Source organism: Beta vulgaris, chromosome 5 (assembly GCF_026745355.1).
Source record: "Beta vulgaris subsp. vulgaris cultivar EL10 chromosome 5, EL10.2, whole genome shotgun sequence".
NCBI classification, from domain to species: domain Eukaryota; kingdom Viridiplantae; phylum Streptophyta; class Magnoliopsida; order Caryophyllales; family Amaranthaceae; genus Beta; species Beta vulgaris.
The window spans coordinates 27,298,186-27,320,722 of NC_079206.1; the positions used below are offsets into that span (position 1 = coordinate 27,298,186).

The 22,537-nt window shown below is 38.6% G+C and overlaps 1 long non-coding RNA gene and 1 other non-coding gene across 2 annotated transcripts; both read right to left on the reverse strand.

Annotated features, from left to right (window-relative positions):
- Positions 1-4,206: 4,206 nt before the first annotated feature.
- On the reverse strand, positions 4,207-4,311 carry LOC125498042 (small nucleolar RNA R71). Its single transcript, XR_007274810.1, has one exon. It is a non-coding gene; the product is annotated as a small nucleolar RNA R71 (small nucleolar RNA).
- Positions 4,312-15,241: 10,930 nt separating this feature from the next.
- LOC125497317 (uncharacterized) lies at positions 15,242-19,210 on the reverse strand. The gene is made up of 2 exons (XR_007273948.2): positions 18,627-19,210; positions 15,242-15,510 (listed from the first exon to the last, which is right to left on the reverse strand). It is a non-coding gene; the product is annotated as an uncharacterized LOC125497317 (long non-coding RNA).
- Between the last annotated feature and the right edge of the window lie 3,327 nt (positions 19,211-22,537).

Sequence of the window (22,537 nt, forward strand, 5' to 3'; positions counted from 1 at the left end):
CTATGTTCTCTATCCCAGAGGATAAATCACCTGGTCCAGATGGATTTGGTTTAGGTTTTTATAAGGAGAGTTGGGCAGTAGTAGGTGATGATGTGATAAGAGTTGTCCTTGAGTTCTTCAGGACTGGGAAACTACTGAAAGAGATAAATACAACTGTTTTGGCTTTGATTCCCAAAGTCAAATGTCCAGGCAGTGTGGCAGAGTTCAGGCTAATAGCCTGTTGCAGTGTAATATATAAATCTATTACAAAATTGTTGTGTTTGAGATTGGAAAAGGTGTTACCAAAGATAATTGCGGATAATCAAGGTGCATTTATATAAGGCAGATTTATAGCTCACAATATAATGATCTGTCTGGATATTGTGAAGGAGTACGGAAGGAAAAATGCAAAGCGTGGGGTAATTATCAAGATGGATATGATGAAGGCTTATGATTCCATAGGCTGGAACTTTGTGAGGAAAATGTTGTATGCTTTAAACTTCCCAGAGAAGATTATCATGTTGATAATGGAGTGTGTCAGTACTCCAAGGTTTTCATTATAGATAAATGGGAGTTTGCATGTTTTCTTTAAAGGAAGGAGATGACTGAGACAGGCAGACCCTATGTCTCCTCTTCTCTTTGTGTTGTGCATGGAATATTTGTCTAGGACTTTAAAATATGTAGGAGAAAAGCCTCAATTTCAGTTTCATCCTAGGTGTTTGGGGTTAAGCTTAATCATCTCTGCTTTGCAGATGATGTGATCCTATGTTCCAAGGGTGACTTTGTATCTGTTTATACCTTACTACAAGGTTGCAAACATTTCTCAGAAGCTTCTGGGCTTGAGGTGAATAAAAAGAAGTCTGAGGTGTTTACAGTAGCTATGAAAAGAAAAGAGGTGCAGAGGATCCTGGATGTAACTGGGTATAGCTTGGGGCATATGCCTTTTAAGTATTTGGTTGTCCCCATTTATTTTAAAAGGATCTCTGCCAAGTAGTGCAACTTTATAATAGAGAAGATGACAACAAGAATTCGAACTTGGAGTAGTAGACACCTCTCTTATCAAGGGAGACTTCAGCTTATAAATTCTATGCTTGTTAGTCTGCATGTGTACTGGGCGCAAATTATTAATCTGCCTAGAAATATGTTGAAGGAAGTAGATAGTATTTGTCGTGCTTATTTGTGGACAGGAGAATATTATAGTGGTAAAGCTGGCTATGTTGCTTGGCCACAAGTATGTTTATCGCTGCATGCTGGTGGTTTGGGCTTGAGAAATTCCCAAGTGTGGAATATTGCAGCGTTAGGGCGCTATATATGTCTGGGCTATTGCAAAAAAAGAAGGATAGCTTGTGGCTTAAGTGGGTGAGTGAAATTTATGTGAAAGATGTGAGATGGTGGGAGTATGAACTTTCAGTAGGGAGTAGTTGGTACTGGAGGAAAATTTGTGAGGTGAAAAATAGGATCAAAAGGAGCCTGGGTGAAACAGTGTTGTCACAGATGGAGGAATACTCTGTTAAGAGAATTTACAGTTGTTGTGTGGTGAGTTCGAGAGAGTTAGATGGGACTCTTTGGTGTGGAATAGACTGACTGTACCAAAGCATAGATTCTTTATGTGGTTAACTATGAAGAATAGAATGCAGACTACAGAGAGGCTGTTCAACATTAGTGTAAGTAGTGATCCCTTATTCCTAACTTGTGGATTAGAAGTGGAATCTCAGGAGCATTTGTTCTTCAAGTGTGTGTATAGCTGTGCAGTGGTGAGAAAAATTATAAACTGGCTGATGTGGAGAAATGGAGGAAGTAATATCTAGAGCATTTATAGATATATCCAGGGAAGCAAAATGTCAAGATTGAAGAAGCAGATATGTTATGCTGTTATTGCTGCTATGATATACCAGTATGGAGTGTTAGGAATGGTGTCCTATGGTTGCAAATGGTTCCTAGTGTTGATAAAATTGTACATATCATTCAGAGGAATGTTACAGATAAAATATAAAGTGTGATGCATAGGAAAGTTTCAAGGAAAGATAGAGAATGGCTGAGGCTGATTTGTTTGGTGATATGTAATTAGAGATAGTCGTTGCTAGGATGTATGGTCTTGGTTTGAAATGATACTTATCTTATTGAGCAAAAAAAAAAAAAGCATGGGAGTGGAGTATTCCCTCTCATTCCCTTAAGTTACTGTATTGTGTCATCTCTCTCTCTCTCCTCACTCTTTGATGCGTTTATTATTTATCGATTATTTACTTCAATCCCCTTAGTTTTAATGGTCGATTTGAGCCCTTTTGAGCTCGTTTCTTTTGGATTTGATGTGTTTGGAGTTCTTTTTGTGTGTTGCATGTTTTTTATGAAGATTAGTCATGGAGTATCTAATGTTCACACAAGGTCCAAGGAGTCCAATGGTCACACAAGGTCCAAGGAGTATCCGGAAGATTGCACGAGCGATTCGGTTGGATTGCACGGAAAATAGACAAGAAAACAAACTCGCCCGATCGGGCGAGCCACAGAACCTGAGCTGCTGCATATTCATTTTTCCCGGCCAACCGGGCGACCAAAGGAAGAAAAACGTTTACGCTCCCGACCGGGCGAATCAAGAAACTCAAATCTGCCAGCATTCACTTCGCCCGGCCAACCGGGCGACTAAAGGGGAAAATTCGCTTACACGCCCGGTCGACCGGCCGGATTTGCTGATTCGTCGTAACTTGTCAATCACTGTCGCCCGACCGAGCGGTTTCTCTGTACGGGTTTTTTCGCCTTTTTTTAGTTGCTTTTGTAAAAGTTATAAATAGATTTTCAGTATTTTCGATTAGACTGTCTTATTTTCTACGCTTTTTAGGGAACACTTAGTTTTTCTCTCTCTAGTTTTGTATAAACTTTTACCTTTGAAGATTATAGAGATCGTTGATTTCCTTTTCATTGTTCCTCAATCATTTGGTATTCCTCTTTACTTTGTTTAATTTAATGAATTCTTTGACTTTGATCATGTTTATTGAGTTTATTATTAGCATGAGTGAGTAGTATATTTCTAGGGCTTAGAGAGGGAAACTATGTTTATACCTTTTTTGTTGTGGTTTGATGTTTTTCGATATTTGTATTGAATTAGAATAATTCCTGTTGATTTGTTATGCTTGTTTAATTCATGTAATTGCGCAATATCATGAGTTATGTTTAGCTAATAAGAATTAGAATCGAAAGATCGTATTCATTAGAGGCTTGTTACAATAGGAGTTTGATTATTTTGAGTGACCGTACTGACATATGTTAATCTAAGAGTTGTTAATGCCTGACCAAGGATTGACGAAATACTTTTTTTATTTGAACCACAATCCAAGTATTGTTGAACTATGTTGTAGTGATTAGATTGGTAGAAGCATGGTGGACCGATCATTGCCCTAGGTTTTTAATTATTTGATAAATTACATCATTTTGTGTTTCTAGATTTTAGTTTAGTTAATTAATTCTCAATCAATTTTCTCTCTTGAAGTAGTTAATAATTGAGCATAAATCTGTAGAATCCTCTCCCTTGGATCGACCCGTATTTGCCAGTTTCTGCTAAACAGACACCTGCACTTGCGGTATATTTTAAACACATCAAGTTTTTGCGCCGTTGCCGGGGAGACGGCTAGTTTTATAGCTTTCTGATTAATTATTTGACTATTTCGCTGTCTCATTGGAACTTCAAGTTCCAATTGAGGCCATCTCACTGCACATTTTCTTTGTTTCTTTTATGCCCAGGTCTAAAAGAACAGGTACTCCAGTTCCACTGATCCTGATCTTGAGAAAACCTCGGCGCTCAAGGAGACACAAAAGAAGAAAAAGCAGTCTCCTAATCAGGGAAAACCCATGGAAGAACCAACAGAACCAATCATGCCTCCTAAGTCATTGAAGTCTTATGGGGTACCTTCTCCTAGCAATGTTCCCACAGGCCCTACTATGCCTGATATACAAGCAGCCAACTTCGAAATCAAGCCTACTCTCATTAATATGATCCAACAGAATTAATTTGGCGGACATCCATCTTAAGACCCTGCAAATCATTTACAACGGTTTCAATAACTCTGTCGTACCGTTAAGCACCAAGGGGTCACTCCTGATCAGTTGAAGGTCATGGATCTTCGAATTTTCATTAAAGGACAAGGCACAGAAAGGCGAACGATGTTAATGAAACTGAGTGGAGTGCTATATCTGACGCGTTCCTGAAAGAGTACTACCCTCCCATCAAGACTGCAGAAATAAGACATAAGCTTGCTACCTTCCAACAAGAACCCGATGAAACATTAAAGAAGCATGGAATAGGTTCAAGGATTTGTAGAGAGAATTCCCACACCACAATCTGGATAAGTGCTTCATCATCCAAGCATTCAACAATGGTCTACAACCTAATATCAAGAGTACAATTGATTCATCTTCCTAGATAAGGAGTTAGATGAAGGGTACAATTTTCTAGCCAACTTAGCAGCGAATGATCATAGTTCCTCCAGGACTATTACAAATAAAAAGTTGGATGGTGATGCATATGCCTTGTTGTCTTCACAAGTAGCAAGTTGAGCATGAAGATGGACTCACTAAATCTTCGCAGTCTAGTACTCCTCCATGAATATTAATGCGATGTCTTCCATGGCTCCTATTACTTCTTCCTTTTGTGAAGTGTGTAGTATTCAAGGCCACTTTGGTCATGATTGTTGCTACAGTCAACCTGATCTGAATCAGATGGAGCATGCAAATGCTTTTCAGTAGAGACCACACAACCCCTACTCTAACACTTACAACCCAGGTTGGAGAGATCACCCAATTTTTCCTAAAGAACAACAATGTTCAGAATCCTCAACCTCCACCACAATCTTCCTACCAACCACCACATCAAAACCCACCACAACATGCTGCTAGACAACCGTATTATCAAGGGGCTCCTCAGACCCCCCTCCTGGTTTCAATAGGCCTTCACACCAAGGCTATCAGCAGCAAGCTCCTCATAATCCAGCTCTCAAGAGCCTACCATGTCTGATCTAATGAAAATGATGGTTTCTATGCAGAAAATCATGAGGAGAGCATCAAGGAGCTGAAGAACACCACCAACATTTGGAGACTCAACTTGCTCAGGTGGCTGGAAAATGCACAGAACAACCAGGTCATCTGCCGGGGCAACCAATTCCTAAAGAAACTGCTAATGTCGTACTCTTCGAAGCGGTACACAATATGATGCCCCACCTATGCCTACTGATGATTCATACCTCCAGTTCAGAATGATGTGTGGATGAAATGAAGGTGAGGATAGCTCCAGAACTGAAGTTGAGCGCGGGAAAGTGGATGAGCAGAGAAAGCAAGGAGAAGGTTACTGATTCTCCTACTCCACCACTACCTTTCCCCCATAGGATGCAAAAATCAAAGGTCGATCAACAACTTGGTAAATTTATGTCTATGGTCAAAAATCTTGAGGTAACAGTTCCTTTCACTGATTTAATTTCTCAAGTACCTGTGTATGCCAAGTTTTGAAAGATATGATACTAAAAAAAGAGATTTTGGTGGGATAGATAGGTTGCTTTAACTGAAGAATGTAGTGTTATTCTGCAAAATAAAATTCCACCAAAACTAAAAGATCCTGGTAGTTTTTCCATCCCTTGTAATGTGGGTGCTTTTGCTTATAGATAAGGCTTTATGTGATTTAGGTGTTAGTGTATCTGTTATGCCCAATGTTATTAAAATCGCGATCCGGATCGTAGGATCGTACGATCCTACGATCCAGATGAGGCACATCGATCCGGATCGTTTGCACAATCGCAATCCAGCAGGATCGTATCAGGATCGCACTAGGATCGTTAGAATCGATGGGATCGCGATCCTGATACGACTTTAACGATCCTAGAATATAGTGGCCAACTGGACTTTTTTTTACTTTTAGAAGTTCAGCCCAAACAAAGTTCAGCCCAAACATTCATTTACCACGCAAATGCCGAAATCCCTATGCGAAATCCCTAATTCCTTTAACCACGCAAATGCCAACTGGACTTCCTCTCTTCCTCAGTTCCTCCAATTTTTCTCTTTCTAGTTTCTACTCTGCAAATTCAGCTAAATCCATAATTTGTGGTAAGTTTATTTCTCTTTCTAATTTATTTTTTAATTTCGTGGTGTTAATCTGTCTTAAGTTGATTAAATTCGAACCTTTTTTTGCTCTGTGCTTAGTAATTCGATTATTCGAAGCTTTTTTTTGTTATGTGCTTAAAAATTGTTGATTAAATTTGAACCTAATTTTTGCTAAGCTGATTTAACACTAATCTTTGCTTCCTGATTTAATTCGGAGCTAATTTTCGCTTTATGCTTGACTGTTTGTTTGTAATGTTCGTTCTGTGCTTAGAAATTGTTTGCAAAATTCTGAAATTAGAGCAATGTGAGTGTGCTACTGACTGTATTACAGATTTACAGTAGTACTGTGGATTATTAGTTTCAAATTTCAATGTTTCATTGCTCTAATTTATTTTAGTTTTTATTTTCCTTGTATTCTGTTTTTTATTTTGTTTTCTTTTTTCGTTTCTCTATTTCAATCAGTGTTATTCTTCATTGTTCTAAACTTCTAATTAGTTTTCATTTTTTAATTTTCTTTGTGTTTAGAACTTAGAAGTTAGATCATGAACTTCGTCTGGGAAAAAAAAGAGAAAAAATGCATTTGGAAGTAGAACTGATCCGGGTTGGGAGCATGGAACTGAGGTAGATAGTGACTCTAGGAAAGTGAAGTGTAAATATTGTCAGGTTGTGCATGCTAGTGGCATCTTTAGGCTAAAACATCACCTTGCCGGTACTAGGAATAATGTAGAACCTTGCTTGCAAGCTCCAGATGATGTTAAACAACAATTTCTAACCTTATTGAGGGCTAATGAAGAGGAGTCAGTTAAAAAAAACGGAAATTCAATGACATTGGTGAGGAAGAAGATGCTTATGATGTTTCTCGACCATATGCTTGTAGTCAAAGGGGGAAGGGGAGCATGGATCGTTTTGTAACTAAGAAGACATCTATGCAGACAACTCTTAATCAAAAGTATAAAAGGGAAGAGAGAGAGGAAGTGTGCCAACAAATAGCCCGTTTCTTTTATACTAGTGCCATTCCTTTCAATGCAGTCAATAATCCTGAATTTGTGATTATGGTTGAAAAAATTGCTAAGTTTGGCATAGGACTTAAACCACCAAGTTACCATGAAATTAGAGTGAAATATTTGATTAAAGAAGTGAGTAATGTGATGGATATGCTTGAGGAGTATAGGGAAGAATGGAAAAAAACAGGTTGTACAATTATGTCGAATGGTTGGAGTGATAGGCAGAGGCGATCTATTTGTAACTTCTTGGTGAATAGCCCTAAGGGAACTGTTTTCTTGTCATCTATTGACACATCAGAGATCTCAAACACTAGTGATAAGGTCCTTGAGATGCTGGATGCAGTAGTACAGAAGGTTGGTGAAGAAAATGTAGTGCAAACTAATGCTGCAAACTACAAGGCTGCTGGAGAGAAATTGATGGAGAAAATGGGCACGTTATTTTGGACACCATGTGCAGCCCATTGCATCGATTTGATGTTAGAGGATTTGGATAAGAAGATTAAAATTCATGGTGAGACAATTTTGAAGGCGAGAAAGGTAACAACTTACATATACTCTAGAATACTACTACATACATGGATGAAAGAATTTACTAAAGGGAGAGAACTAATTAGACCTGCTGTCACCCGATTTGCTACTTCATACCTAACTTTGAGGAGTCTAAATGAGCAAAAGGGTCCACTGTTGGCATTGTTTGCATCCAACAAGTGGAAAAACAGCAAGTTTGTGAATTCTGTTGAAGGAAAAAAAGTGCAGAGGAATTCTAGATACTCAAGGGTTCTGGAAAGGTGTGACCACATGTTTGAAAGCAACTTTGCCCATTGTTAAAGTTCTTCGTATGCTAGATTCAGATGAGAAACCTGCAATGGGGTTCATTTACCAAGCTATGACACAAGCAAAAGATCGAATCAAAGAAAACTTCAACAATGTTGAAAGAAAGTAAGTTTTCCACCAATTCTCTCTGTACTTAGATACTTATTTATTGTCATTTATATACTAAGTTGGGTTCTTTGTGTGTTAACTCTTTGAAAATAGCTATAAACCTATATGTGATATTGTTGATGAACGTTGGGAGGTTCAAATGCACAGACCACTACATGCTGCCGCATACTTTCTCAATCCCCAATTCCAGTATAGTCCAAACTTTAATGCTAATGCAGACATTAAGATTGGGTTGTACACTTGTTTGCAAAGAATGGTCGTTGACCCCAATGACCGAATGCTTATTGATTTACAAATGGATGCTTTCAATAATGCTAGGGGGCTTTTCGGGTTGCCTACTGCAGTGATGACTAGAAATAAAAAGAGTTCAGGTATTTTTATTATACTTTATTACTTTCTATGAATACTCAGTTAGTATATAAAGTCATTAATCTTACGTAACTTTACATATTTGTTTGAAGCTGATTGGTGGGATTCCTATGGGGATGAATGTCCCGAACTTAAGAAGTTTGCCATGAGAATTCTAAGTCTAACTTGTAGCTCCTCTGGTTTTGAACGTAATTGGAGTGCATTTGAGATGGTAAAATAACTAGCCTTTAATTATCCATTTTTCACATATAGGTGTAGGATTGTATCTAAATCATGTCTATCATCTATTGCAACAGGTTCATACTAAGAAACGGAATCGTTTGCATCAAAAAAAGATGAATGATTTGGTTTTTGTTATGTATAATCTGAGATTGAAGAAGAAACAACAACAACCTGTGATTCAAGAGACAATTGTTCTTGATGATCTACCATCTGATGATGAGTGGATAACTGAGAGAGATGAACCTCTCCTTCCGCATGATGAGACATGGTTGAACGTCCTTGATAGAGCAGCTAGAAGATATGCTCGAGAGGAAGCACAAAGAGAGAATGAAAGGGGTGATCAAGGTATGTTTGTTCTTTACTTTTCCTCCTTCCTTACCTTTAAAATTTCAGTTTGCCATTATAAGTTTATAACTTTATTTAAACGTAATGGGCAGCCGACAACATTGAAATTCACGAGTTGAGCGATGACGAAATTGATGGTCAAGTTACTCCAACGGCTCATGGTTCAAATGATATTGAGGATGGGGATTTGGACATGACATTTGGTGATGATGATATTGGTGATGAGGAACAAAATACTACCCAATATCAAATGAGAATAAGAAGCTCAGGTGCTAATATCGTAAACGATGGTGTACATGATGCAAACTTTGGTTATGATGATTGATTAACATATTTGTATTCTAATTTGCAATAACTTTTATTAAGATGTCTTTGTATTGTTGGTTTGTAATTTGTATTATTAACATTTTCAATATTTGTTTTTTTCTGGACGATTGTTGTTGTATGTTTGGATCTTTTTATTATGCAATATCAATTATTATCGATAAATGCTAAGTTTTTTAGCATTATTTTACTCCATGTATGAAGAATGTACAAGCAGATTAGCTAAAATTGACTTAATTTTACAAATTTCATAGGATCTTACAATCCTACGATCCGATCCTACGATTCGATCCTGCTAGCTCCTCACGATCCAAAGTAGGATCGCGATCCTGACAACATTGAGTTATGCCTTTATCAATCTATAGTAAACTGAACTTGGGTGCTTTAAAGTGCACACAGATTACTCTGCAGATGGCAGATCGATATGTGAAATATCCTTTAGGTATTCTAGAGGATGTACCTGTTAGAGTTGGAAAATTTTATATTCCTGTGGATTTTGTAGTACTTGATATGGAAGACGATAGTCAAATTCCCATTATTTTGGGTAGACCTTTTCTATGTACTGCAGGTGCTGTTATTGATGTAAAATCCGGCTCTCTGACTTTGAGTGTTGGTGATGATATTGTTACTTTTAAGTTAACCAATGCCATTAAGTCTCCTATGCTTGAGCACACATGTTGCAGGATTGACATACTCGGTGAGATCTCTGGAGTTAGTTATTCACAATTTCTATCAGATGAATTATTGGAGACAAGTCTTGATCTGAATGAGGGCCTTAACATTGATAAGGTAGCATATTGTAAGGTAAATAAGTTACAACTTAAACCTTTACCTTCTCACCTCAAATATGAATTTCTTGATGATGTTGAGGAATGCCCTGTAATTGTCGGTACTAAACTCACAGATAGCCAGCTTTCACAACTTCTTTCAGTGTTTGTATGCACAAGAAGGCTATTGGGTATAGTATTGATGATCTAAAGGGCATTAGTCCTGATTTTTGCATGCATAGAATTAACTTGGAAGAAAATCACCGCCCTTGCATACAACCTCAAAGACGTTTGAATCCTAATATGCAAGAGGTTGTGAAAAAGGAAATTATGAAACTACTTGACGCGGGATCATCTACCCATCTCAGATTCTAAGTGGGTGAGCCCGGTTCAAGTTGTTCCTAAAAAGGGGGGACTACTGTTGTTAAGAATGATAGGATGAACTAATTCCTACTCGTACTGTTAAGGTTGGCGGATGTGTATTGATTATCGCCGATTAAACACCGTCACTCTGAAAGATCATTTTTCTCTCCCTTTTATTGATCATATGTTAGAAAGATTAGCAAAAAACATAACTTTTTCTGTTATTTGGATAGATATTCAGGTTTCTTTCAGATTCCCATTCACCAGCTGATCAGGAAAGACGACGTTCACTTGCCCCTACACACTTTTGCATATCGCAGAATGCCGTTTGGTTTGTGCAACGCCCTGCCACATTTCAGAGATGTATGATGGCCATTTTTTCTGATTTCATCGAGAATATCATGGAGGTATTTATGGATGATTTTAGTGTTTATGGTTCTGACTTTGATGTGTGTTTGCATAATCTCTCTAAAATTCTGCAATGTTGTTCTGAGGTTAATCTGGTTCTTAATTAGGAAAAGTGCCACTTCATGGTGAATGACAGAGTGGTACTTGGACACCTCATATCTGAGCGTGCCATCCAGGTGGATACAGCAAAAATTGAGGTGATTGAGAAACTTCCTCCTCCTGTGAATGTCAAGGGAGTGAGGAGTTTTCTGGGTCATGCGGGTTTCTATCGCAGATTTATAAAAGACTTTTCAAAAATTGCGAAACCCCTTACTCAATTGTTGCTCAAGGATGCCACTGTTGCTTTTACTGATGCGTGAGTGGAGTCTTTTGACAGGATTAAGGAAGCATTGATCACTGCCCTATCATACAACCTCCAGACTGGAGTCTTCCTTTCGAGATCATGTGTGATGCTAGTGATTATGCGTTGGTGCTGTGCTTGGTCAAGGAAAAACAAAGTCCTCCATGCCATCTACTATGCCAGCAAGACCTTAGATGAAGCCCAGGTCAACTATGCTACTACAGAGAAAGAGTTGTTGGCCATTATTTATGCTCTTGACAAGTTTCGGACCTACCTCATAGGTTCGAAAGTGATTGTCCATACTGACCATGCTGCGCTCAAGTATCTATTGGCCAAGAAGGAGGCCAAACCACGACTTATACGATGGATACTCTTACTACAAGAGTTTGATTTGGAGATCCGTGACAAGAAGGGTGCTGAGAATGTAGTTGCAGATCATCTCTCCCGGTTGAGGTTTGAGTCAAGTGCTGACGGTCCCATAGATGATGCTTTTCCAGATGACCATCTTTTTACTGTGTCTACTCAATCTCCATGGTATGCTGACTTTGCTAACTATTGTGTTAGTGGTTCTCATCCTCCTGATTTGACTTATCAACAGCGAAGAAGTTTTATCATGATGCCAAGCATTATTATTGGGAGACCCCTCTTATACAAGAAGTGCAGATGGCTTTTCCGACGATGTATAGCTGATTGGGAGATAGTTGGATTCTCAACATTGTCATAGTATGCCTTGTAGTGGACATCTTGGCTCACAAGCTCAGCTTATAGAGTTCTCCAGAGTGGTTTTTATTGGCCTACTATTTTAAAGATGCTCGTGTTTTTGTCTTTTTGTAAGAATGTCAACGAACGGGTAATATTTCAAAGAGAGGGAATGCTGTTTTGGAGATTGAACCATTTGATGTATGGGGCATTGATTTCATGGGACCTTTCCTTCTTCTTGTGGAAACAGGTATATATTGGTTGTTGTGGATTGTGACTAAGTGGGTTGAAGTGTGGCTTCCATTACCAATGATTCTAAGGTAGTCATGAAGCTTTCAAAGGTATTTTCCTCGATTCGGAGTCCCGAGAGTCTTGATCAGTGATGGGGGATCTCACTTTCACAGAGCCTTCAAAGCTTTACTGAAGAAATATGGAGTCACTCATAAAGTTGGTTTAGCTTATCATCCTCAGACTAGTGGTCAAGTTGAAGTCTCCAATCGTCAGATCAAGCGCATCTTGGAGAAGGTAGTCAACAGGTCAAGGAAGGATTGGTCACAAAAATTGGATGACATCTGTGGGCTCTGTGAACTGCTTTTAAGACACCTCTAGGAACCACCCCATATCGATTAGTCTATGGCAAAGCTTGTCATTTACCAGTTGAAATGGAGTATCTCCCAGCTTAGGCAGCTAAAGAAGTTAACCTGGATTTCGAGGTTGCGGGGGAAGCAAGATTTCTTCAATTGAATAAGTTAGATGAGCTTCGACTGGAAGCATATGAAAACACAAACTTTACAAGAGCAAACAAGAGATTTCATGACAAGATGATTGTGAACGGGAGTTTCATGTTGGTGACAAAGTTCTATTATACAACTCTAGACTAGCTCTTTCCTGAAAGCTTAAGTCAAAATGGTCTGGACCTTTTTTGTCACTGACGTGAAACACATGGAGCTATTGAAGTGGCCAATGCAGTTTAAAGTGAATGGGACGTCTGAAACTGTACCATGAGGGAGCTTCATAGGCCAAGTAGAGGTTATGTACCTAGACACTCCCTGATTTTGAAATCAAAGGTACTACGGTCGTGGGGGACCATCTAAACCAGCGCTTTGCAGGAGGCAACCCGTCTTTTCTTTTTTTTCTTTGTTAGTTTATATTATTTCTTTTTTTTTAGAGTGGTGAGGGAGAGTGTACTGATATTTTGACGAGTTTAGTGTGTGCAGGAGGCAAATCTTATGACATGGGGAAATTTTAATCCCCATTAACCGGGCGAAAAAATTTGAGTAAAATTTAGAAACCGACCGGGCGGTTTTCCTTTATTTGCGGACGCCCAGTGCTGCGGAAAAAAGGCGAAAAAGTATTTTGCCCGGTCGACCGGGCGAGCTCCCCGACGTACCTATTTGTACGCCCAATCTCACCCTCTTCTTTATTCTTTCTTTTCACTCTCACTCAATTCCTCATCCTCTCCAAATCCTTCCTTTCTCTCTCCTCACTAATTCTATACTTAGGGATGGCAGTGGGGCGGGTTAAGTAGGAGACCCGCCCCCATCCCCGCCCAATTGGGGAGGGGATGGGTCTAGGTTTGGCGGGGACGGGGCGGGGATGGAGATTAAAATTTTACCCGCAATGGGTGGTGGAGCGGGTGTGGATTTTATGTTATACCCGCCCCATCCCCCCCGCCCCCCCCCCACCCCGGCCCTGCATATTTATTATTAAAATTCTATTTATATACATATATTACTAATGTATTTGAAGACACTTTTGAAATGTAATAAAACATTTGCCTTTAATTTGTTAATGTATTTTAACTTTTCTTTTACTATATTATATTGTGATTTTGTGAAGTAGATAACTATAATGGGCTTATGGCAGATTTTTTGGTGGATTTTTTGCAGGGATGAAGTGGTTATGACACGGGTACGGGGGTGGGATGGGGGTGGGTCTAGACTTTCCCCCCGCAATGGGTGGTGGGGCGGGGATGGGGATGAGAATTTAATGCGGGTGCGGGTGTGGGGGGTACCATCCTCCGCACCCGCCCCGCCCAATTGCCATCCCTATCTATACTTACTCTTCTTCTACCTTTCTTCACTCACAAATCTCATTTCCTCCTCCAAATTTTCTCCACCCTGCTTCTTTTTCTTCATCTTTCTCACAAATAAAAAAATATTCAGAAATTTCCCATCTTTTTTCCCACTCACTTCAATTCACCTTTTCACACAACTTCACCATGTCAAGGCCAAGCAACGGCAAACCTCAAGAGGGGAATCAAGCAACCAAATCCCACCTGATTCAACTTTTCCTGAGGTAATTTTTAAATCTTTAGAGCAAAAATAAAAGTTTCAAAAGTTTAAATTCCGAAATACAATTCCCACTCGTTTTGTTGATTCACAATCTTTGCATACTTTGGGTATATTTGCTGATACCAAGAATTTTTTTGAGAAATTGGGCTTAGTAATTATGTTTGGCATGTTCTTTTGGACTTTTAGGCACCTCACACTTGAATTTCTGAGTTTCCTAGAAGTAGGGAACAAAAACCAGGTTCTTCGTTTTCGCCTCATGAATGAGGATCGAGAACTCACACTAGGTCAATTAGCTGCTATTTTTAGCCTACCCATAACTGAGGACCATCGCCACCCTCCCCACATTCGCATAAACACGTTGTGGGCAGCCTTTACGGGAGAAGAGGAAGTGAACACCCAGCACATGTCTGCTGACCATTTACACTTTCCCAGTCTTCGCTACTTGCAGTGATTCCTTGGATTCACACTTTGTGGGTGTGTTGAGCCCCACTCCTTTCAAAAACAGGAGATTTTTCTGATGAGAAGTTATCTGTTTCCCGAGTTCGACTATGCTTTGTGCCTGCCTTACTTATTTGTGTCCTAACTAAAACGGACTGCAACTAATTTGCCTGCCACATTTGAGGATGATAGTTTTAGGGGGGAACCTATTATTTTAGGTGGTCTTATTACCGCTATCGCTGTTCATTTTGGTTATGTGCCTAACATCAACAATGCAGTAGCTGGCCCTGCAGAGATTGGCATAGATTATATGATTAATGCCAAGTGGATAACTGCCCAATCAGCCAATAAGTTTAGGTGGTACATTGCCAAGAAGGACTCAATCCTTCTTCTTGACCGTGCCCTGACCCGCCTTGAGCCTGGTGTAGGTTCGTACTGTAACAGCCCGAATTCTCCCGACCAGCTTACAGAGGATTAAGCACAACGAAAGAGACTCTGGTCGAGATAACCCGAACTATTACCATCACACTCACCCGAACTATTCCCAACTCTATTCAAATTAGTTAACTATCACAACACCACTCTGATTCTCGGACTTTCTTCTCATAAATTTCTACAAAAAATCCGACAGAATTTCCTTTGAAAATAAGACAACACTAAAGCGAGAAATGATTTAAACCTGTTTGCAAATTTAATTTATAAAATATTTCCAAATCCCAAAGCTCAGCAGCCTCAACACTTTCGCGGAGCAACAACCAACAGAGAATCAGGAGCACTAACGACTCTTAAATGGAAAGATATATTATAAATAATAAACGGCTAACTATTACAAAGTCAAGCGTCCTCACTTCGATAACAACTATAATACTACACCATCTCCTATCAGCTTCAACTTGTAGAAGATTAACTCACGGCTTCAACCTGAAACATTTAAGATACTGACACCCACCATGTGACAGGCCACAGAAATGACAAAACAACACACACATCAGCAAAACTGAGTACTAACCCGTAAATAAGCTTAACACATGCTTTGGTGGCTTTTACTTGAAAACAACTCTCACGCAATTAACATAAATTCAACAATCATACCAATCATAGCATGTTTAACAACAATATTCTTGTTGAACATACATATCATATTTCCAAAGCCCACGTTTCATAATGCAAAACCAATCACATAGTAACAGCACGATAAGGTGACTCCCAACAATAATATGTTTCATATATTCTCATTTAATCAACCTTTCAACTTACCACGATTCCATAGTAGGAATATGAGGTCACCAACTTTGATATAAACAATACTCTTCATTTCCTTTAGTCGATTTCTTAATGGAAATTCACACTTATGCTTTCATATTCTATCAATCACTTTCTTATATTCTATAAACAACCTCTTATCGGGCAATAAATATCATAACTTTCACTATAATGATTCCTTATCGGGAATCCACATAATAAGATACTATTCCTTATCAAGAATCCAACATTAGTATCACTTACCAAGATATGCCTCCTTATCAGGAAACCACTATCAATATTCATATTTATATACTAAATAAACATTCATTACTTACCTGATATGATTCCTTATCGGGAATTCAATATCGAAACAACTTACCACGATACGATTCCTTATCGGGAATCTATTATCGATATAACTTTCATACTTTGCGATCACATTCTTTTCAACCAGGGGGAAAGAGAACGCGGCGGAGGAGACAAAGCTTACACTCCGACAGTGGGGGTCGTCACCCAACCATTCGCTTTACTTTTGGCCAATAACCGCGACTAGTCCGGAGTACATTTTTCCGCTGATTTCATCACCCATCCACATGTTTCACATTACCTGATATATCGCCCGATTATCGCCCCACAGGGCAATGGGCAGGTTTCCCAGTGGGGCCCCCAAGGTTCACAGTCCATGGGGCACTGTTCGTGTCACCTCATCCGTCGACTCACACGAGGCTACTTTCCCCTTTTAGATTCTTTGCGTTATCATCGAATAATCGTTCATAACTCAATCAATCATTCTTGAAACTCATCCGATAACTTTAGTAATTATAGACAATTGTTGCATAACCAACCATACTAGAAAACTTCCCTCTAGAAAACTATAATCACATGCTATCGTGCTTTCTTATGAATTTCAAGTTCAGCGTAGTTATGCAACTAGGTTCAATTCAAATTCGATCATAGAACTTATAAACCATCATAATTTATACATGAGAGTTACTAATTCACAAATGCATAACTCTTAATACTTCATGGTTATCAATCGACACTTATCTCACTAGCGATAACAATTGTCATCAAACACACCAACAAGTAATAAGTCTCTCTCTTAGAATTAACTAAGGAGAGTTAACTTACACATCCCAACTTGGGCTTCTTAAGACAATATTGATATGATGTAACTACAAAATCAACGATGAATCCACTCACAATAGTGTACTCATAATCACATAGGCCAAGTCCAACTCATGTCCTTAGAGTATTACTCAAACATATATTCGAGGCCTCTTTAAGGTATTTCACAACTTATAGTTACTACGTAGTTGAACTCGAGCACTAATATAAACTAGTAGATACTAATCCGATAATCCGACTTTATTACTTTACTCCATCTATAGTCATTAAACTGAAATTCTTTATAAAACGCATCCTTGATACATTACTAGGTAAGCTAACTTCAATACTCTCTATTTCATTAACATTAGTCAATTATTTTAGAAATATTCCCAACTCCAACCAACTCACATCTTTTATTTAAAAGTCAATCAAATTGAATATCTTATAAGTTAACTTAGTTAGCTCAACTCCTAACCATATAACGAAGAAGTGAGTAATATCTTACTTTATAACCACCATATGAGTAGTTTACTTTTACTGAATTACTAGCTTTATTGAGTAACTATTATTAAAAGAAATAAACATCTTAATCCCTTTGTTGTAACTTTAAATAGTGTTCTGAGTTTATTATATTAAGCCGTTTATAGGATATTCCCTCATCACATTAACTCGGTTATATTAGAGATGGACCTTGCAATAGGGTTTACTTCTAACAATCTTCATATTATCAACACTTAATTAATCCTTTTTCTTTCTTTAGTTAACTAAATTGACATAACCAATTCATTCTTAAAAGTTATACAAATAGTCATTAGCTAACTAATTTATATATTTAGAACCTCTTAATCGTGATACTTTTAACTTACCAAGAACAAATAACTGAAATTACTACTATTCTTGGCAATACAATTACCGTAGAAAGATTAACAACATTCTACTATCATTAGGACCAAAGAAACTTACATTACCTTTACTAACTCATAGCTTTTTAATTCTATTAACTTCACTGACGCACATAACTCAACTTATTCAAACACCTTAGTTAAACAATCATTAACACCACAACAATAATGAGTAGTCCAACTGATTTCCGAAAAATAAACCAATTCGACTAACTCAGTTAATACAAACCATTCCATAAATCTTAATGGCAATTTCTAATTAAGAACATTAATCTAATTGTATAACTTACTATCAATATAACTAGAATAAGGCTTCCCATTAATCAAATGAAACTAGTAGGTTTTATTGAACTAACTTAAGAACTTCTAATCATAATTCTTTACCACAACCAACAACACATCAACTATGTTTATTAGTAAAGTGAAGGTACTACACCAATTTGAGTTCATCACAACCAATTCACAACTAGAGTACCATATATATTCAATCAATTAACACAAATACAAATCAAATTGGATTATCAATTCACAAGCAACATTGATTCAGCATCATTAACTATAATGATAGCAACACTAACCACCATAACAACAACTATTACTACCCCAACAGCATAACATCAGCATCAACCGTTCAAGAGCAAAAATAGAACCAGACTACTAATAACAACTCATAATTATGGTTCTATAACAGCACTAATAACATAACTCAACAACAACAATCCACAATCAAGTTGATAATTTAATTCCAAAACTAAAAGTCATAAAATCAAAACAAAGAGAAGACCAAAGGTTAGTACCGTCGAAGGGGAAACCCAACCACCAACACCACAACGACGGAGGTGCACTAGCAACAACGAAACCAACAACACCACACAGCCTCAGAACAATAACGAGCTTCAGCGACGACTGGTATCACAAAGAGCACCGGCAGATCAGCGGTGCGCCGCCGCAAGTAAACGCGAACAGGACCCGCAACACAAGCAGATGAGATAAAGAGTTTCGAGGGAGGAGAGAGAAACACAAGGCCGCGGTGGCTCGCGAGCAGCACCGCACACACAGCAGCGACGAACAAGAGCAACGGTGTGGTGGCTTGCGAGCAGCACCACACGCACAACACAATAGAGGAGAGAAAAACAGGATAGCAGCAACAACAACGTCACCGGCAGCAACAACGCGCACAAAAGAAAAGGAGGACTCTGGCAAGCAACAAGAATGCCGGCGAGGGAACCGGATTCCGACGAGACCGAAAACAGGGGACGAGAAAGAAGATTGAGGATTTGGGGATTTTTGGATTCTCACGGGAAGAGAAAGAGGAAAGAAAGGGTTTTTGGTTGGGGTTTTGTTTCATTAAAACCGACCGAAAAATGAAGGGGATATTGGGGTTTATCCAACCGACCAAGGAAAATGGGGAGATAAATTGGTTTTGGTATTTTGCACAATAACCGACAAATAGTTTTGGGTTTTCGTTTCTATTTTGGGCAAATACAACTCAACTTATTGCATATAGAACTCAAATAATTTTTATAATAATAATAATAATCTCATAAAATTAAATAAATAAATATATTACAAACAGGACAATATAATTCACACTCCACATCTTAAATAAAATAAGATTTTTCGAAACATAATTAACTTAATAAACATATTTATCGTTTAAATAAATGCTCTTAAAAACAGGGCTATTACGCGTACCTACTTCCTTTGCGGGGTCAGGAGCCCATTGTCAGACGACCTTTGAGGACCTATCATAGGCACTCCGCTGGGGAAGCCTCTTCCTCTGTAGACCCTATGATGGCCGCCCTTACCCGCATTGAGCAGGGACAACAGTCCCTTACTTCACAGATGGGCCGTCTTGAGCTCGGTCGGGCCACCATTCAGACCCACTTGACCACCCCAGACACACGGTTGACCACCATGGAGTCCGATGTGCGCTACGCCCTCTACCCCATCTATCATGACTACTACCACCAGGGGCTTATTGCCGATGATGCCACTCATCCCTCTTGGTATACGCCACATGTACCTGACCCCACTAACCAAGTTGGAAAGGGCACTTCTGGCCATGCTTTCTTTGGTACTGCAGGTACTTCTGGTGGCGGTTTTACTGCTGATATGTCTGGTGATGAGATGTGAGTCCTCTTTTTCGCTTTTACTGCAATGAGGTCATTGTCGAGTTCAGCTTGGGGGGTTTTGCTGTAAGTACACCCCCTCCCTTTTTATTGCTTTTTAGTGTAGTCAGTTTAGTTAGTTTGCTTTTTATAGTTTAGTTTCATTGCTTTCCTAAAAACAAAAAAAATCAGATATTGCTGAAAAAATACCAAAAATACGATTTACCTAGAATGGTGTGATTGCTTCCCTATGCCCCATGATATTCTTTGAAAGTGTATTTGGGCTCTTTATCTGGATAGCTGGGGACTTGAGATTGTGATACTGGAATGTGAACTCTCAATGCCTTGACCTTAAGTGAGTTTTGATGATAACGCGCTTATCTTGACTGCATACTTGCATTGGTTGGACTGTGAGTATTCATTCTTGCCAATGGATTTATTTCTATGTACATTTTGTTTCTTGTGTGTTCGTTCCTCATTAGCTGACCGATCTTGACTTTGACAACGTACTTATTGATATCTGATGACTTATGGCAATTGTTGTGATAGAGGTGTTCTTTTGTCTGATTCTCGCGCCTCAGAGTGATTTTTGTCGATATACTATTATCCTTGTTAGCCCCGCTGAGCCTAATGACTATTTCATGTTACTAAACCTCATTACATGCCTCTGGCCCTTATTTTGATATTAATCCCAAGCCTAGCTTGGGGGAGCATTTGTCTAAGTTAGTATCTGAGATAGTTTTTATTAGTTACTTTGGATGGAGATGATTGTATTAAGTTTCAAAATTCGAGAAAAAGAAAAGAATAAGCAAAGTGAAATACATGTGATTGTTGGATTGAAAAGATGCAAAGAAAAACGAAAAGAAAGATTGAAAAAATGAACAAAAAGTTAAAATTTCTTTCCTTCACAATTGCTTGCAAAGAAAAAAAAATTCATCACACTACTTCAAGGATGGGTTTATTGAAAATTTTGTTGATTCATAGAATTGGGACATTGTTATTGGCTATGTTTTGCTTGATACTTCTAGTGACTTTTGCTCCCCCATTCTTGGTTTTTCCACCACATTTCCTATACATATTCCCTACCCTTACCTAAGCCCCATTACAACCCTGAAAAAGTCCTCTTAAGCTTGTACTTACATTGTTTATTGGATTGATGTGGAGTCAGTTTGTCAAGGTCAAAGAGTATGTTTGCTACTTGAGTCTACATAGTTAGGATGTGTGGCATTATTACCTTTGTAAACACATGAGAGTGTGAGTGGGAAGGGTTATTATGGTTGGGATGGTGAGTGATCGGGTACATCTTTTGCCTGCCACAAAAATTTTGAGAGGAGTGACACCCTAGTGAGTGCCTTCTCGAGATTTGCATGTCATATAAGGCAATCGCATTTGACTGCTTATTTGGGCGATTGGTAAATAGAGAAATTTGAACAGTTGAACTTGAATTGTGTCTGCTTGAATGATTTATGAGCCTTATAAAATGATTTTGACCTCTGTTTTCATATATAAAGGGGTGAAGCAATCATATATTATTGTTCATGTCATGGTTTTGCTTAGGGACAAGTAAAAGGCTAGCTTGGGGAATTTTGATGTGTTTATTATTTATCGATTATTTACTTCAATCCCGTTAGTTTTGATGGTCAATTTGAGCCCTTTTGAGCTCGTTTCTTGTGGATTTGATGTGTTTGGAGTTCTTTTCATGTGTTGCATGTTTTTGATGCAGATTAGGCATTTGATGCCTTTATGTAAGTCGCGACACGGGAGTCCAATGGTCACACAAGGTCCAAGGAGTATACGGAAGATTGCACGAGCGATTCGGTTGGATTGCACGGAAAAAAGACGAGAAGACAAACTCGCCCGGTCGACTTGGCGGTTTGGCCCGACCGGGCTAGCCACGAAACCTGAGCTGCTGCATATTCATCTCGCCCGGCCAACCGGGCGCCAAAGGAAGAGAAATTCGCTTACGCGGGCAGTATTCACTTCGCCAGCATTACTTTGCCCGGCCAATCGGGCGACTAAAGGGGAAAATTCGCTTACGCGGGCGGTCTCGCCCGGTCGACTGGGCAGTTTGTTGATTCGTCGTCACTTGTCAATCACCGTTGCCCGACCGGGCGGTTTCTCAGGACGGGTTTTTTCGCCTTTTTTTAGTCGATTTTGTAAAAAGTATAAATAGATTTTTAGTATTTTCGATTAGACTATCTTATTTTCTACGTTTTTAGGACTAAACACTTAGTTTTTCTCTCTCTAGTTTTGTATGAACTTTTACCTTTGAAGATTATAGAGATCATTGATTTCCTTTTCATTGTTCCTCAATCATTCAGTATTCCTCTTTACTCTGTTTAATTTAATGAATTCTTTTACTTTGATCATGTTTATTATTATCATGAGTGAGTAGTATATTTCTAGGGCTTAGAGAGGGAAGCCATGTTTGTACCTTTTTTTTATTGTGGTTTGATGTTTTTCGATATTTGGATTGAATTAGAATAATTCATGTTGATTTGTTATGCTTGTTTAATTCATGTAATTGCGTAATATCATGAGTTATGTTTAGCTAATAAGAATTAGCTAGAATCGGAAGATCGTATTCATTAGAGGCT